Source organism: Lactuca virosa, chromosome 9 (genome assembly GCF_052849685.1).
Source record: "Lactuca virosa cultivar CGN04683 chromosome 9, Lactuca_virosa_CGN04683_v6, whole genome shotgun sequence".
Lineage (NCBI taxonomy): Eukaryota > Viridiplantae > Streptophyta > Magnoliopsida > Asterales > Asteraceae > Lactuca > Lactuca virosa.
In genome coordinates this window covers 30,991,891-31,008,805 of record NC_136434.1, presented here as the reverse complement: position 1 = coordinate 31,008,805, position 16,915 = coordinate 30,991,891, and the positions used below count along the sequence as shown (strand labels likewise).

Here is a 16,915-nt window from a genome sequence, read left to right as displayed (position 1 = left end):
GTTTCATCTCCACGTCGTGGACTTGGTCCGAGACGTGGTTCTGGAACGGACCATCTGTGGGCAAAATCAACCACATATCTCTCTTGGGTTTTTCTTATGTCATTAATCTATGGCCTTATATCACACACGTATTCAAAAATAACCAACTAATGGACTCAATTTTGGGTATTTATCTCTACAGAAACCCTAACCACCGAATGCATAAAATGTGAAGAAAACTATAAATTTTGTAGAAGTAAAACTTACCAAATGATGTTTGGAGACAAAGGATGCAAGAAATTTGGAAGAAAATGGTAGAAAGTGGTAGAAAATCGAGTGTGGGGTTGATCTTTTTCTTCCGTGTGCAAAGAGTAAACAAATGGGGAATGGTCAAAGTGTGTAGCATAAAACTGGTCCCCCCGTGTTTTTTTTAAAAACCATGTCGTGGATCTGGATTCCACGTCGTGGGCTTTTAACTTGGCCTAACTGATCGGGCTACTCCCTTTTCCACGAAGTGGGCTTTTAACCCACGACATGGAATTGAGGTTTTTTCACTTCTAATGTCCATTTTTAATATAAAACCTTAATTTATTTACCACCTAATTTTTTAGAAACCCACACATGGTTTTCACTAATTTCTTTAATAATTAAGACAATTAGATGATTAATTATCCAACAAATCAACTAAAATGCAAAAATTAAACTAAGTTAAAAAACAAAAAGAAATTCAAACCAAGCTCGGGTTGCCTCCCTAGAAGCGCTTCTTTTTGTTGGAGTCTTGAGCCGGACTCCTTGCCACCTTCCGTTGAAATAGTCGGAGTATCCATCACCAATTGCACCTTTTACTCCTTTCATTTCCTTTTATATGCTTGGACTCGTCTAAGATATACCTTTTTAGAATTTTCTTTTTTACCTTTTACATCTCCTTCTTCGAGCTTTCTTTTAACTCCCTTATTTTCCACATGTTTAACTTCTTCATTTTTAAGCTCCACGGTCACCATCCTCTTTTCCACAATTGAACTCTTTAATTTAGAAGTAACATCCTCTTCATCACTGGACACCAATTCTTCACTATCTTCACTTACCCATGATGTTGGAGTTTTATAAGCAATAACTTCAAAGACCATAGGAACATATGCTCTTCGTTTGGTGCGGTTGACTTGTCGAATCTCTTCTTCCATAAGCTTTTCTAGTTCTTCAAGTTCATTTTCTTTATTGACATTGAAAACTTCATCTTGAACATCACTCCCATGGAAACCATCTTCTACTCCAAAAGTAGCTTCATCAAATTCCCACTCTCAAGGTAAGCTTGGATTCGCGAATATCAACCAAGGCTCTAGCAGTATTAAGTAGAGGGCGACCAAAGATAATTGGGACATTGTTGTCTTATTTCATGTCCAATATGACAAAGTCAATTGGAATAACGAACTTTCCAATTTTCACTAAAATATCTTCTATAATGCCTCTAGGATATGTCACTGAACGATTGGCAATGTTAATTGTCATTCTTGTAGCCTTCAACTTTGGAATATTGAGTTTTTGATAAAAACAAGAAAGGCATTAGATTTATGCTAGCCCCAGAATCAGCTAAAGCATAAGTCTTCAAATTATTCCCAAATTCACATGGAAGAGTGAGGCGTACAGGATCTCCCATATTCTTTGGTAACTCTCCCATAATCTCTTTAGAACTCTGCTCACTTAGAATTACCTTAGAATACCTTTCTAATTGCTGGCGAGTATTGATTAAATCTTGCAAAAACTTGGCATACTCGGGAACTTTAGATAATGAATCAGTGATAGGGGTATTTATTGGAATACCTTTTACTTGTTGCATAAACTTCAAATGCTCATGTTCCAGTGGATGGATATTAGCTCGGGAAGGAAACGGTAAAGGAGGACGATAAGCAGGAACCTTATCCAAGTTTTTCTGATCAGACCTATCCCACGTCGTGGATATTGAATCTCCACGTCGTGGATCCAGTGTTTCAGCAAGTTTATTTTCTTCGAGTTTGGACTTCTTTGGCTTTGGCTCGGACTGACGTGGATCGACTTCAAGTGCTTCAAGGAATTCAGAAATGGTGTCCTCTTCAGTTTCTATTACCATTACATGTGATTGAGGCTTTTTCTCGGGAACTGGGTTAGATAATCTTTCATTCACCAAAGTGGTTTTTTGACTAAGTTGGGCTTCGATATTTTTAATTGATGCCTGCTGATTCCTTAGCAATGCTTGTTGGTCCCTTATCACTGCATCATTGTCATCGTGTCTTTTCTCGAAAGCCTCCATAAATCTATATAAAATAGACTCAAGATCAACTTTCTTTTTCAGGAGGTGGTTGTTCTTTTTGGTAGAAGCCTCGGTCAGTCTGCCTATATTTTTCTTCTTTTAGCTTCTTATACTCGTCATATGGTAACCACTCCCTCTTTGGTTTCCTCCAATTTTCATCATACTTATCCCCACTCGAGTAGCAAACTTGCACCTTTTTATTTTCATGTTTATCCAAGTGGAAATCTTTTGTTAAGTGTGGACCATTGCACCTTTCACAACCAACTCTGATAGCATGAATTGTTGGTCCATCTTGGTCATTCTTCTGTCCATGGTGTCAAGCATAGCTAGTACAGTAGCCATGTCTTCAGAATTTCCTCCCCCAACTCCTTTAACTCCATCATGTCTTGGATTATGGTACTCACGAGAATGCTTTGAGAACTCTTCAATCAACTCCTTTACTTCACCCGGATTTTTCTTAGTAAGCGGTCCTTGAGAATCAAGGAGTTGCCTTGTCATGACATTCGCCCCTTCATAAAAGATAGACACTTCTTTTTGTATGTTAAGGTCATTTTGAGGGCAGTTTCTTAGTAACCCTTTATAACGCTCCCATGCCTCATAAAGTGACTCACCGGTTGTTGCTCAAAGTTGGCTATTGCCTTCTTGAGTTTAGATATCTTTGATGGTGGGAAAAATTGTTCTAGGAATTGCTCTCGCATCTGTGCCCAAGTAGTAATAGCACCAGGTGGAAGTGCTTTCAGCCAATCTTTTGCAGCTCCCTTAAAAGTGACGGGAAGCATCCTTAACAAGACTGTCTCTCTAGGAACATTTGGGACATTGAAATAATTCGCAATGTCATTGACCTCATCTAAATGCTTGTAAGCATCCTCATGATCCTTCCAAGAAAATGGTACATCCTTAAGCGCAATAAGAATGTGTCCTTTCAACTCGAATGTTGCAGTGGCGGGAATTGTAGGTTGTACTAAACCAGGACCAGTATCGTCTCTTATCCGCTTCTTGTATGCCCCCATGGACATATCCGCAATGTTTTCCATTTCGTTTTCTGGCTCGTCTTCGGGTTCGCTTTTCTCTAAATTCGAATTCAGGTTCGGACTCGTATTCAGATTCTTGTGGACTAGGTATTTGATGAAGATCTTCAATTTTACTTTTGTCCTTCGAAGATGTACTTGACTCTCCCACATTCTTCCCTTTCTTCTTTACAAAAACCGATTTAAGGTCTTTAAATGGTGAGCTCTTTGGTGATTGGTCTTCTTTCATATTTTTATCCGTATTTTTGTGAAGGGCCGACTCTGGATCTTCAAGCGGTGGTACCAAAGGTTTGTTGGAACCTCTGGTTATGAACTACTGTAAAATAAACAAAAATAAAAAATAAATCTGAACAAAACTAAAAAAAAAATAAAAATACTAAAAATACCTTCCTAACGGAACCCACGTCGTGTACTTAAGGTCCACGTCGTGGTCTCAGATCTGAAACAAAAATTAATGCAGAAAATTAACTTTTTGCAGGTTTTACCCCACAAAAAGGATCGATTAACTCAAAGCAAATAAATTAACAATCAAATAAGCCGTTTCCCGACAGCGGCGCCAAAAACTTGATGCGTGCATATAGCTACACCTAATTTTACCTACTATCTAACTAGCTATTCGACCAAAGGCAGTGTACCTTTTCGCAAATAATATAGCACAAACAGTCGGGTATCGATCACAGGGAACAGTTTCAATTATTTAACCTACTTACTATTAAATTAATCTAAAAGTCTAACAAAAGTAAAATGAGTTTTTATCTAATGTTACAAGTTTAGATGAACTTAATTTATCAACAACTATTCAATCAAATTATAAAAACACTTATGTTAGTTTGAATCCACCTTCCCACAATGGTTTAAATATTAATTATGACGATTCCCGTTGGTTACCAATTAAAATATTATTAGCAATTCAATTCCAAATTTACCAATATTCAATTAATTCATGTAGAGCTATGCATGGTCACACATAATTTAACACATAATCAATTATTAGATAGGATTGGAGTTATGTAAGATTGAGTTAACAAACACAACTGTGGTCACAATATGAGTTCTCCAGCACAGCCAAATTCAATTCTTCAATTGCTTATCTAAGATTGTTTTGATCTTAACTCTAATAATATACTGTTCACTGAATTACTAGGTAGTCAAATTCATGCAGATTAATGGTCACTAAACTACACAAAATATGAATCAGAGCAATCAAGTATCAAGTTAAGCATGCTAGGTATAAACAATCACACATAAGACATTAACCAACTAGAAAGTCTAAATTAATATAAACAAATCATGAGTTCCAACTTCATCTAGCTAACAGAAGCAGCTAGATTTAGCTACTCATCAAAATAATCACACAAGTAAACTTCATATTCAAAGACATAGTAATTTACCAAACTATAAACAAAGTATGATCTCCTTCCTCTTCCTTGGTTGAAGCTATGGGGTTTCTGACTTGTATTCTTCTGAAAAAACGACCTCTGGAACTCTGTTCTTCCAAAAAACCAACCCTTAAACCCGTAAGTGTTAAACATATATATACTTGTCATGAAATTACATTCCACATCGTGGAATAGGGCTCCACATCGTGGACTTAGATGAGTCCTTATCGGGCAAGGATTTTGACTTTGTGTGTACTCATCTTCCAGAATTTTCCTTTCCACGTCGTGTAAGTGATCTCCACGACGTGGATATAGCTGTTTTCGTGGGTTTTCTTCTCTTTAGTCTTCCAAGCCTTCAAAGTTTCTTCTTTTACCACTTTTAGTCATTATTCTTCAAAATGACTTCTTTTAGCTGAAAAATACAATTTAATCTTATAAGTACCATTATTCTATGCAAATAACCAAAATATGTATAAAAACGTATTCAAATATTGCCTAAAAGTATGTATAAATATGGCAATATCACTAACAATAGAGGCACCATTTCTACTAGAGATTCTAATAAAACATATTCTGATATAATATTTTATAATTGAAGTGACATTTATGTTACATCTTGTTTTGTACTATTCAATGTATGTTCAATATCTGAGATCCAACATTCTAACGTCACACAGCTCTTCGATTCCGTCGCCGACCGAGGGTGTGACACTAGGCATCATGCAGGCCTTGCGAAGCGGTCCAAGCAGACTGTAGGCTCATGTGTGCATGCATTATATGTGTATTGTTGTGTGGGATATTTTGGGGGAACTCACTAAGCTTAGGCTTACATTTATGGATTTGATCGGTTCAGGTACTTCATATGATCGGGGCAAGGCAAATGCTTGATCGTACACATCCTCCTACCATTTTATGTTTTTGAGAGATGATATTGATACTCTGATTTTGATGATGTTGTTGATACAATAATTGATTAGTTCATGGTTTTACGAAAATGTCTTTTGAAATATGAAAAAGTTTTATCATGATTTTTGGGATGTTACATAAAGTGTATAAAGTGACATAGAACATATTTTGGTAATGTGTCCATAAAAGAATTTTGAACAAGCATAAAGAAAAAGAGATGGAGATGTAACTCCTATAGGGAGAAAATTTGGACCCCTGAGATTATGAAGATATGTATATGTAATATAACAGTTCATTTATGAGAAGTTGTTAGAAAAAGAATAGAATCGAACCTTTTACGTACTAAGGGATAGTTAAAGAGAAATTATGGAGTTGCATAGATTTGTGAGAAGTTAGTGGACTCTTGATAAGAGTGTAATACGGGGTATATAGTTCCATAAGAGAATTGTAACGTCCTGGTTTTCAACCCAGTTTTTTTCATTTTTATTTTTTAAAATATTTCAGAGTGTAATTACATTATACGGAAACATGTTACGAATGCGCGTGTGTACAGTCGAACCTTGCCCTTCTTACGAGTCAATGAAGTACCTGAAAAACATTTATAATCAACTGGGTAAGCACGAAGCTTAGTGAGTTCCCCAAAATACATATACCACAATACACATACAATGCATACACATAATGGCCTTCAACATAAAGTTGGTCTGCCCTTTGGCCTTCTGCATGAAGCTGGTCCGCCTTTTTTTGCCTACAACATATAGTTGGGCTGTACTTTGGCCTTCAGGATAATGCTAGTCCGCCTGAGTCTATTGGCCTTCAGCCTAAGGCTGGGCCTCCTTCAACTCCCCACATAATATATCAATATATATATATATATATATATATATATATATATATATATATATATATATATATATATAATAGACAAACCGTTCAACACGACAGGCAACTAACTAAACTAGTCTAGTGGCCTAATTGGATACAACAAGGAAACTATATCCTAACATACATAGGATATATAGTGGAGCACATAATATAGTGAGAAAAACACACTTGGACAATTATTCAGACGATTGACAGCTATCTGGGCGATTCTACTGGCAATCCAGCTGGTGGGTAGCACGTCGAACAAGTATTAGCCTATAATACTTTAACTTATTAATCTCTAAGACGATCTTTTAATGAAAGCTAGATATTTCACTAATCCCAATAAATAATTAGAGTTCTATCAAATAAGGATCAGCTAGGTCGGACAGCTAGGAGGCATGACAATTTCGGTATATAGCATTTCTGAAATCCAATAACCAAACCAACATGACCGTTCTAGACACCTCTCTCATAAGTAGATCAATCAGTATTATGATTGGAATTGTTGAAAAATGTAGCATTTATAGGTTCCTATTCACGATTATAGTTACGAATATAAGCTATCCTAAAATCCTAGTAAGCGTAGCTTGACTTACCGAGAGTTCTAGCGAAAAAACCCAAAAGTTGCGGGTAGGACCATGATACCGAGCACTTCTATCTGCTCGTTTCTCTGTTGCTTCAGAGTCTTAATGCGAGTACTACAGAACTACAAAAATTTGGGAATCTAGAGGGAAGAAAGTTCTCTAGAGAGAGAAACCCGAGAGTACTGGTGTGAGGAAATGAGTGAGGCATGGGCTTCTATTTATAGGCCATTTTTAGGAACGTGCAACGTGAAAATAGGAGGTGCACGTCGTGCACATGGGTAGTGCCTGGTGTGCCACGTGTCACTTTCATGTTCGTCCACGCGTATGATTTTCTATTTTTGTAAATCCCGTAACATCTTCATACGATCTCCGTTTTTTACATTCTTTATATACATACATATCTATCGACGAGATATACAACTTTCATTTAGACTGTGTTGGCTAATTCTCACATCATTTTTATAGTTATATTTTAACAGGCTTAGATTGTTAAAACCCATATAAAAATCATAACTCTCTCATATGAAGTCTGCTCTTGACTGTCTTTATAACGACAAAATTATATTGACGAGATCTTCAACTCTCATTTAGATTGTTTTTCCCAACAATCGACTGATCTCCATTTCGGTTTCTGTGTCGTACACTGCTATGCTGTAACTTCTAAAAATCATAACTTCCTTCTAAGAAGTCAAATTTGGACGTACTCTATATGCGTGCTCTTGTTTTTATGAATATTACAACTTTTGTCAAGACTATATATCCTAAACAGTCTTCTATCAAAATGTCTATTTTACGTAGTCAGTCATTTACACTGTTAGGCAAAAATGGGGTTTTACAAGAATTTGACGGTCGAGTCTCGTATAGAAATAAGAATTTAGAAACATTAAGAATGTATGACTTCCTGATGTGAGAGATAACGATGTATGTTGAAATACATCCTTTCGATGTATCAGTTATAGATTTTATAAGTAGAAGTGTGTGAGTGATGGAAGCTCACGGGTGAGCAGCTGAGAGTCAAAGAAATTTGTACCCACAAATTTCATGTAGAGAATATGGTTGTGAGAAAAGAGATTGGAAAACTTGTGAATTAGGGGACGAGATGGTGATATTGAAACTACATGAGTATAATGTGCATTCAATACTATGGGTACATATCAATACAGACACACAGTACTTATTGTGATTAAAATGAGTCATAAATTTACATGAGGGTCGAGTGGATTGAGATGAGAAATGCTAGCATATTATTTGTGCAGAATTTTCCATATCAGGATTGATACTTTGGGAATCATGAACAGTACAATAATGGTTGTGAAGATTCAATGTACAAACATTAAGAGATTACTGAGTAAAAGGTCGTGGTTAGATGCAAAAGTCTAGAACGAATGTGAGGTGACCAAGTATGATACTTCACAAAGAATTTAGGAAAAGGTTAGAAAAGTGGTGGTGTAGCCACTTATGGAATCAAAGTAGTGCATTGGAAGTGTCGTAGGTTTGAAGCATGCCTAAAAGTGGATGGTCAAAAATAGTGTTGGTTTATAACCACACTTTTGAGAAAAAGAATGAAAAAGATAAGTATATGCTTATGGTTGTATAAAGTGGGAAAAAAAGATGAAAGATATTGTTATGCATGCAATGTGCTTGCATAAGAGTACATATGATAGTAGATGTACAATGTCAACCATTGCTAGTGGATTGTGAAGAAAGTTTAGAAATTGCATTGAGAATGCAAGGAAATAGAAAGTAGATTGTTATTTTCCGTAATGGAAGTTAAAGAAAAAACAACCATAGAAAAGATTCAAGGAATGAGAGAATGACTATGAAATTTATGGAAAGATTTTGTGGACGACATCTCCTTAAGGAGGGGAGATTGAAAGAACCCGAAATTTAAAAAGATTTGACTTTATGAGAGTTGTTGACCAAAAGGGTAATTTGGTTATTTGGAAGAATTTCATGAATTAAGAAGATGTAACTTCGTGAAATTATTTGTGATAAGTCTAAGTCACTTTTATGAGATGAGATAAGTGGGTTCAAGAGAACAAATGAAAGAGATTGTCCATTTAGGCCATAAAGGGTAAAATGAGAATTGTATGCCTTTAGTGGAAAGTTTGTGACTTAATAGATTAAGACCCATAAGTATTCATTCATAAGTGACTTAATGGAGTTATAGAACTCATTCCCACCATCACGTGCATATAACTATCATTGAAAACAGGTTTAAAATGAAGAAGTTATGAGTGTTAGAAGCTAGAATGAAAATTGGCCAAAGTTAGAAAGTAATAAGCAAACCAGTCTGCTGATGTGCAGTAACCACTATGGAGTAAGGTCCTTGACATGACGCGGTTTGCGATGCGCTAAAAGCTACAAAAGTTTCATCATATGTAGAGGGAAGTGTACGTTGGACTGTGACATGGTGGTGCTTGCCATGATGCGGAAGTGAAAGTAGAATGCTAAGGCATCGAGGCTTGGTTAGAGGGAGATTGTGACGTATTAAGAGACACCACGACATGGTGGCCTGGTTGCCACGATGCAGTTTTGCAGTCAGGAAACATGTTTAAACCTGTTAAGGGTTCATTCTCGAACCATTTCTCCCCACATTCGAAGGAGCGCAGAGATAGGGTGATTTTAATGTCAAGAAGGTGACAAAATGAGATTGAGATGGAGGATTTCAAGGATTAACATCCTCTCCCTCTTAAGGCCTTGGGCGAAGAAGATGGATCAAGAGCATCAATTGGATATTTGAAGCCAATGGTAGTTAGTTTTCACTAAATAACATGGTGTTTTATAATTCTCATTAGAGTATGATTATATGAAGTATAATATTGTAAATGATTAGGTATGTATAGTTAGATGTTTATTGTATTATGTTAAATACCTACAAGATATTAGATAAATGATTAGTCTAAGTAGCCATAGTACGAAGGAAGTGAAGGGTTTTGAGCATTCTAACACTCCTATGGTGTACATGCAACCCTAAATACCTTGGATCTATGTTTTCTCTATTATACATGCAAACTTGAACTTTCCAAGGTATTACCCTAACTAGCATACAATCATTGATACTTGGGTAATATAAACAAGTTAGAAGACATACCTTTTCATGTAGCTTGATTCCATGGAGCTTAAGAGCCTAGTGCCTCAAGTGTGACACCTCAAATGGTTCACACAACATCACCAACAACTTGGAATAACTTGATAGAAAAAGGTTCCTATGCTCAAATCGGCTAGCCCTCATGTGTACACACACTAGTGCCAATTTCTTGAGCCATGGGGTCTTTATATATTGTGGCCATTAGGGTTACACCATGTAACTCATGTCTTTCCATATTCTTCATGCTCCATGGGTTAAAACCTCCATGGAGTATCCATGGGTTACTCCATGGGTTTAGCCCAACATGAAGAACTATGGATCATAATCCCACATATATAAGAATGAATGATTTACACAGTCAATCCCCATATATTTAATTAGTCTCCTTTTGATAACAAAATTAATTCCAAATTAATTCTTGATCAATACTAATTAAATAATATGATTTCATATTAATAATTTAGAACTTATAATATATTAACAAATCATAAATATCCTTTTCTCACAAAAGTCTATCCAAATTGTTCCGATGTCATGCAACCCAAATGGACCATGCCAATCGGTTCAAGTACATACCAATTATAGTTATGGACTTAGACACTAATCATACCAAGGTATGTCTTCTAACTTGTTTATATTACCCAAGTATCAATGATTGTATGCTAGTTAGGGTAATACCTTGGAAAGTTCAAATTTGCATGTATAATAGAGAAAACATAGATCCAAGGTATTTAAGGTTGCATATACACCATAGGAGTGTTAGAATGTTCAAAACCCTTTAGTGGTATCAGAGCCTAGGCTTGTTTTCATTTATACTTGATGCAAACTTGTTTTTCAAAAACCAAAATCTGCCCAGACTGGAAAACTCGACGAGTTCTGGCCAAAAACTCGTCGAGTTCATGTGTTAAGGCATGAACTCGACGAGTTCCTTGGAGAACTCGACGAGTTTAGCTTCCAGTTTGCAGATTTTCGTGTTTTTTGGCTGGAATTGGACTAGGAACATTACCCTAAGCTGTTTTTGAACTTGTAAACCTGATTTTGATGTGGTAATGTTCATGCTAATCCAATTTCATAGATAATTGTCAATAGATTCATGTTTTGTACTAGTTTAATGGTTAGTCTAATTACATGAAAAGTGTTTGATTTGAATTATCTTGTTCTTATGAGTTGATTTAGATTAACAGAAAAGTTATGTGATAATATGTTTTCAATCCAAATTAATCTAAAAGATGTTCATAATATGTGTTTTTGTAACTTGTCCTCAAGTTATATGAAAAGTCACATTTATGATTATTAAAACTCATAAGATTTCCATAAGTTATGAAAAATGGAGAGTCTCATTTTTAAATGTTTTAAAGTCTTCCATAACTTGTCCTCAAGTTATGGAACTTGAAGAGTTTTTCATTAAAACTACTTTAAACACATAAGTTATGGAATTGAAAAGTTCTTGAATAGTTCAAAACTTTCCCTCAAATTTTGGAATTTGTAAAGTTTCTCCTCATGAATACTTTAATTCCAAGTTAAGCCCTTAGAATTTTAAAAGTTAAAATTCAACCCTTATACTTTATAGTATTATAAGTTAATAATATATATATATATATATATATATATATATATATATATATATATATATATATATATATATATATGTGTGTGTGTGTGTGTATAAGAACAAAGTCAGTCTTACCGTTAGTGGGCCTCATTCACGAAGCCGGTCTATAAGGGGGGTATAAGGTTACTGCTTATAAAATGGCAGTTTAATGGGTGTCCACTCTCACCCACCGCTTCCTTGACTGGTGGAGGGTCGTTAGCCGAACGGGTAGGACAAGGACTATAATTCTCCCTTCATTAAAAGTATTAATGATAAATACTAAGTAACTAAACCTTTTATAAATTCCCAATCTTAGTTACTTAGGAAAATGTGAATTTGGTGCTAACCCATGAAATTACACTTTGCACTTTGCTTAAGTCGTTAGTGGAGCGTGTGTGGTTAACCGGAACACTAACCTAGATTTCACAAGGTAGGCAAAGGGTAACTTAATGTTTATCATAGTATCGGTGGAGCGTGTGTGGTTAACCGGCACATCGATTGAGTGGTAAATATTAAGGGTACCAAGTATATTTGCATGGTTATTCATACCTTGTTTTGTGATCCTCGGCATCCCAGTCACAAAATTTGAGAGGGCACAATCGAGATTGAAACATGCCATTGAAAAGTTCAATGAATCTCAAAAGATCCAGGAGTTTCAAATCCAATTAAAACCTAATAAATTATTTCATTTTTCATGGTGGAAATTGGTGAATCGTCATTCGTCTACCTTCAAATATTTTATAGCTTGGATTACGACATCCCTCTTCCAAGTTATAAAAGTATTGTGTTGGGTCCTAGCCTTAATATTTCATATTGGGTGTTATATTAAGGACTTTAAATCAACTATCTTGAATATCTCCCAAAAGGTGTCTGGTTCAGACAATTATGATCTTCCCAAATCCCTAGGAACAAGCTTTCCTAATGAAGATGATGTCCCATGATTGGTTCATGGAAATCATACTTATCTTCCTTCACCTCCTCTTATTCTCCCTAACCCACAAGTTCTTGAATAGTTCAAGGTCACTCAAGGCCTATTAGCAAGCAAAGTCTATGTGTGCTCACATCTTGAAGATAAAGTCACATATTGACAAGTCGGGAGAGTTGGATGTCAAAGTATTGAGGAAGCTGGATGTTCAATCACTTCCTAAGTCACATAGTGAGTTTCCTTTGGGACTACTATGAAACAGACTATGACATGACCCTTAATGATCTTATCTATTTGCTAGGTGTTGATGAATCAACAATGATTTGGAGCACTGGTAAAGCAAAATTTGATTAGAAGATCAACTTCCCCAAACTTCCATGGACATTGACAATGGTAACATTGAAAATCCATAAAAGCTTTCTCTTCCCAATGGAAAGGGATCGACCATAGTCAACTCGGTTGACCAAATGGTAAAGAGAAAGGCTAAGTCTGAGACAGTCTCGTGTACCATTCCCAAAGAGTCCATATGCTTATATTGCCAAAGGAAGGGGCATTGGTTGCGAAGCTGCCCTATTTACCTGAAAGATCATAAGGTTGGTTAAGTCAAAAAGTTTGACTCTACTTCAGGTAAGTCCACTATCTAACTCTATTAAGTTCCTATTTGGAGATTTTTATTACATGATGTGACTGGGTCACATGTTGAAGTTTTAAGAATCAAAGAAAAGAGAGGAAGCTTAAAGAAGAGTAAGCTGATTCTGATCGCGAAAATTGATTTCGATCGCATAGTTCGGTGATCAAAATTTTGAATTGTTTCTTAAGAGTTGTGATAGATTGCTTAGGAATAGATAACAACTTAGTTTTTCATATGCATTTGTATTGTAAGGATAAGTTTTTCCGCAAGTTTTAAAATAAAAGAAAATTTTTTATTTTATTTATTTTAAGTATCCTTATAATGGCATTTGTGAAAAATTATTGTTTATATGATTCCATTGATAGCAACATTGGAAAATGGATTTGATTCTTTCGTTTGAGGTAGTGTCATAATTTACGAAATAAGGAAAGATTCTCATCACCCAAGTTTCAGTTGGATAGAAACTTAGAATCATGCAAGTTGTATTGTATGATGAATGAGAATTTTCATCTTTGGAAATTAAGACTAATTCCTTGTTCACATGTATATGTGAGTCAAGTGAAGGACTAAGGGATCGAGTACACATTCTTGTACACTGTTCAAGTCCACCACAAAGTTCGATAAGATTATTCGTTATGATTTACTGAAGTTCAGTAAATATGGTTATACTTACAAGTTTAAGTATAATTCTGAAATATTAGAAAATTTCGATGTATGGCAAAACGAATGAGAAGAATCAAATTTGGCAGAAAGATAAAAGTTTCTCAAATCTGAAAAGATGGGAGAGTACTTTAGTATCATGTTTTATGATCATCTTAATTATTATGAGACCATATCACAATTGGTCCTCTAAGGACATCTTAGTGCATTTGTTTGACTAAGAAGAGGAATCGTGAATTGTTGAATTGGTTAAATCAAAAGATGAATCATACCTCGTTCCAAAACAAGTCTTAGAGTCATACTCCAAGATTGTAATTTGAGTGACACATCTTAAAGAAGGCTTATTAACACTTATCAAATGTAAGAGTAAAATGTGTTCTACTCCTGTACATTTGAAATTGGGTAAGTTGTGATGTTTTGGATAAAACAAAGACCAACTAAGGCCAATTGTGTGAAATGTTTGTCTTGATAAAGAATCCGCACTATCTCTTGAATATTTGGCAAGAGAGTCTTATATGTCAAGAGGACAGTGGGAGTCTAAAAGATCTTGAAAGAGTCTAATCAAGAATAAAACCTGTAGTTTATCACTAGCACACGACTTGAGGTTTATAACCTTTCGTGTTGACATATTCCTATTTATGTGCCCATTCCAGTTAAAGTTGGCTTTGCATATGAGTTCTGAGTGTTCTCAATTGGTTGCATAACAACTTGGAAGCAATGGCAGGCCCTTGTGCTGCCAGGTGGCAAGAATTTAAGATTGCACAATTTCAATCCATATGAGTTTGGATTTGTCACTAACCTTGTCTTGTGATTATGATTTTTGACAAATTCACATGGATAGGAACACATACACCATAAAATCTAAGTGTCATAAGGTTTCTCTCCGATTCATGAAAATGATGGTGAGGAAACGCTTTCACTAAGTAGATTTTAAATAAATAGCAATTGTGATATTTGCATTCTCAAAGTCGTTACTGGAGCGTGTGTGGTTAACCGACACACTAACATGGACTTGTGAGGAATGGCAAAGGTCAAAGCAATTGAGACTATGATTACGGCATCCCTTTCATAGTTCTAAAATTGTTTAGACACACATGTGAGCTATCTAAGGAAAGGTGTATGATTTTGATAAAGTTTTATCAAAGCATCTCGTATCGGAAATCTGAACTTTGGTAAGAAAGTCAATAAAGTATTGATTTCTAGAAGTCCAGCTGATTTCTGAGTACATGCAAAGCTAGTGGGAGCATAAGTGTTATGCTAATAATCATCATGCAAGTGGGAGTATGATAATTATAATAAGTGTTGCAAGTTCGCAATATTAATTATAGAAAACAAAAGTTTCAATTGGGAAAAAGTTGGTTTGCTATAATTAAGGGAGAGGAAATTATACTTCATTTCAAATGTAAAAGCTAAGATCGTGAGATTTTAATCAAATTTAGTCAAGTATATATATGAATGTTATGTTGGAATGGCTCAACATAAGGAAATTCTATATATGGGAACATTATTTGCGTTCTAAAATTCGATTATGATTACGACATCCCTTTTCATAATCTGAATTATGAGAAATTGGCAAATAGAACTAGAAATATTATAGCAAAAGACTAGTCTAGTATCATGTCTTTATGTGAGACATCATGAATCGTGTCCCATATGCTTCGGATATAGGATCGATTGCATGTGCTATAATATTCATCTATTCTAAATTTTTCCAAATGCCTAGAGCATTAAGAGGGAAAAAACACTAGAACTGGATATGACTAATTTGATTAAGCAACGGTCGAGGACAATCTAAGGTTTACCAAAGATTGGTTGCTCAGGGACAATTGGAAGTATAGTGTTAATTTTGGAAGGACCATATTGACATATTCTGAAAAGAGGCAACTTTTGGTCAGAAGTGATAGTCAAAATGGAAATATGGAAATGCTTCACAGGTGGAAGTTATTCATTAAATCTGTGTAAGATTAGGAAACTTAATGCAAGAAGGATGTTCAAAGCAATGTACTTTGAATTTGAGACTTCGTTTCCGTGGAATGAACTCCATTGGAATACTCTGTAATGTCTGTTGACAAGTCTCTGTGACTTTGTGCATAATCATTACAAGAGGATCAATGCATATAAGTTTAGAATCTAACAGATTTAGGTAAATGGCAGGAATTTGGAATTCTTGCATTTGCGGTAAGGATTTGGGATTGTGAAATGAGAATGATTTGAATTATGTTCAATCGATCTGTTTCACAAAGTAAATATCATAGACAAACTTAGGGTGCATACTTGGTGCATGGCATAACTAATGCTTGGAAAAACATAGTATGCATACTTGGTGTATGACATGACTAGTGTTCAGAAAACATAGTGTACATGCTCGGAGCATGGGACAACTATTGTTTTAATTCAAGTATAAAGTTGATAGTTTGAAACAGTATGCAATGAATAATGGGTAATCAATATGGTGATAAATAAAAGGTGTTCTATTTATATTCATAAGTTCTGAGACCATATTGGATTCGATTATTCTTGTGTTTCACTTTGCATGTTTTGACTTCCAGAATAACTAGGTCGTTCTTCCTGAATGACTAAGTTATTCAAACCATCCACAGTCGTTCATATGTTGGAAGTAGATATGAATCAAGATTGTCATGAAGGTGGTTTGTAGATGTCCAAGGTAGTGGACATAGCAAGAGTTGCTACAACATTCATGAGTGCTCATAAGTTCTGAGTATTGGATTAAACCCACGCTCATTTGACTCACTTCATGGATTCTATCACGAGTGATCATGAGACGATAATATTGTATATTATTCAAACCTAGAGATATGAGTTGTTGCCTATGAGTTGGTCATACATTGATTGTACGAAAACGCATTGGTAACTCGATGTTATAAAACGTGCCTTTATGTATGATTTAACAAGTAGTAGAACAAGCATATGAGTCGAAGTTTATCCATTCTTTTTACCCTTAAAGGGATAAAAGCGATATCTGTTGGCCC

At 35.4% G+C, this 16,915-nt stretch overlaps 1 non-coding gene across 1 annotated transcript; it reads left to right on the top strand.

Annotated features, from left to right (window-relative positions):
• The first annotated feature begins 2,807 nt into the window (after positions 1–2,807).
• LOC145141684 (small nucleolar RNA R71) lies at positions 2,808–2,913 on the top strand. The gene has a single exon (XR_013722878.1). It is a non-coding gene; the product is annotated as a small nucleolar RNA R71 (small nucleolar RNA).
• Positions 2,914–16,915: the final 14,002 nt, after the last annotated feature.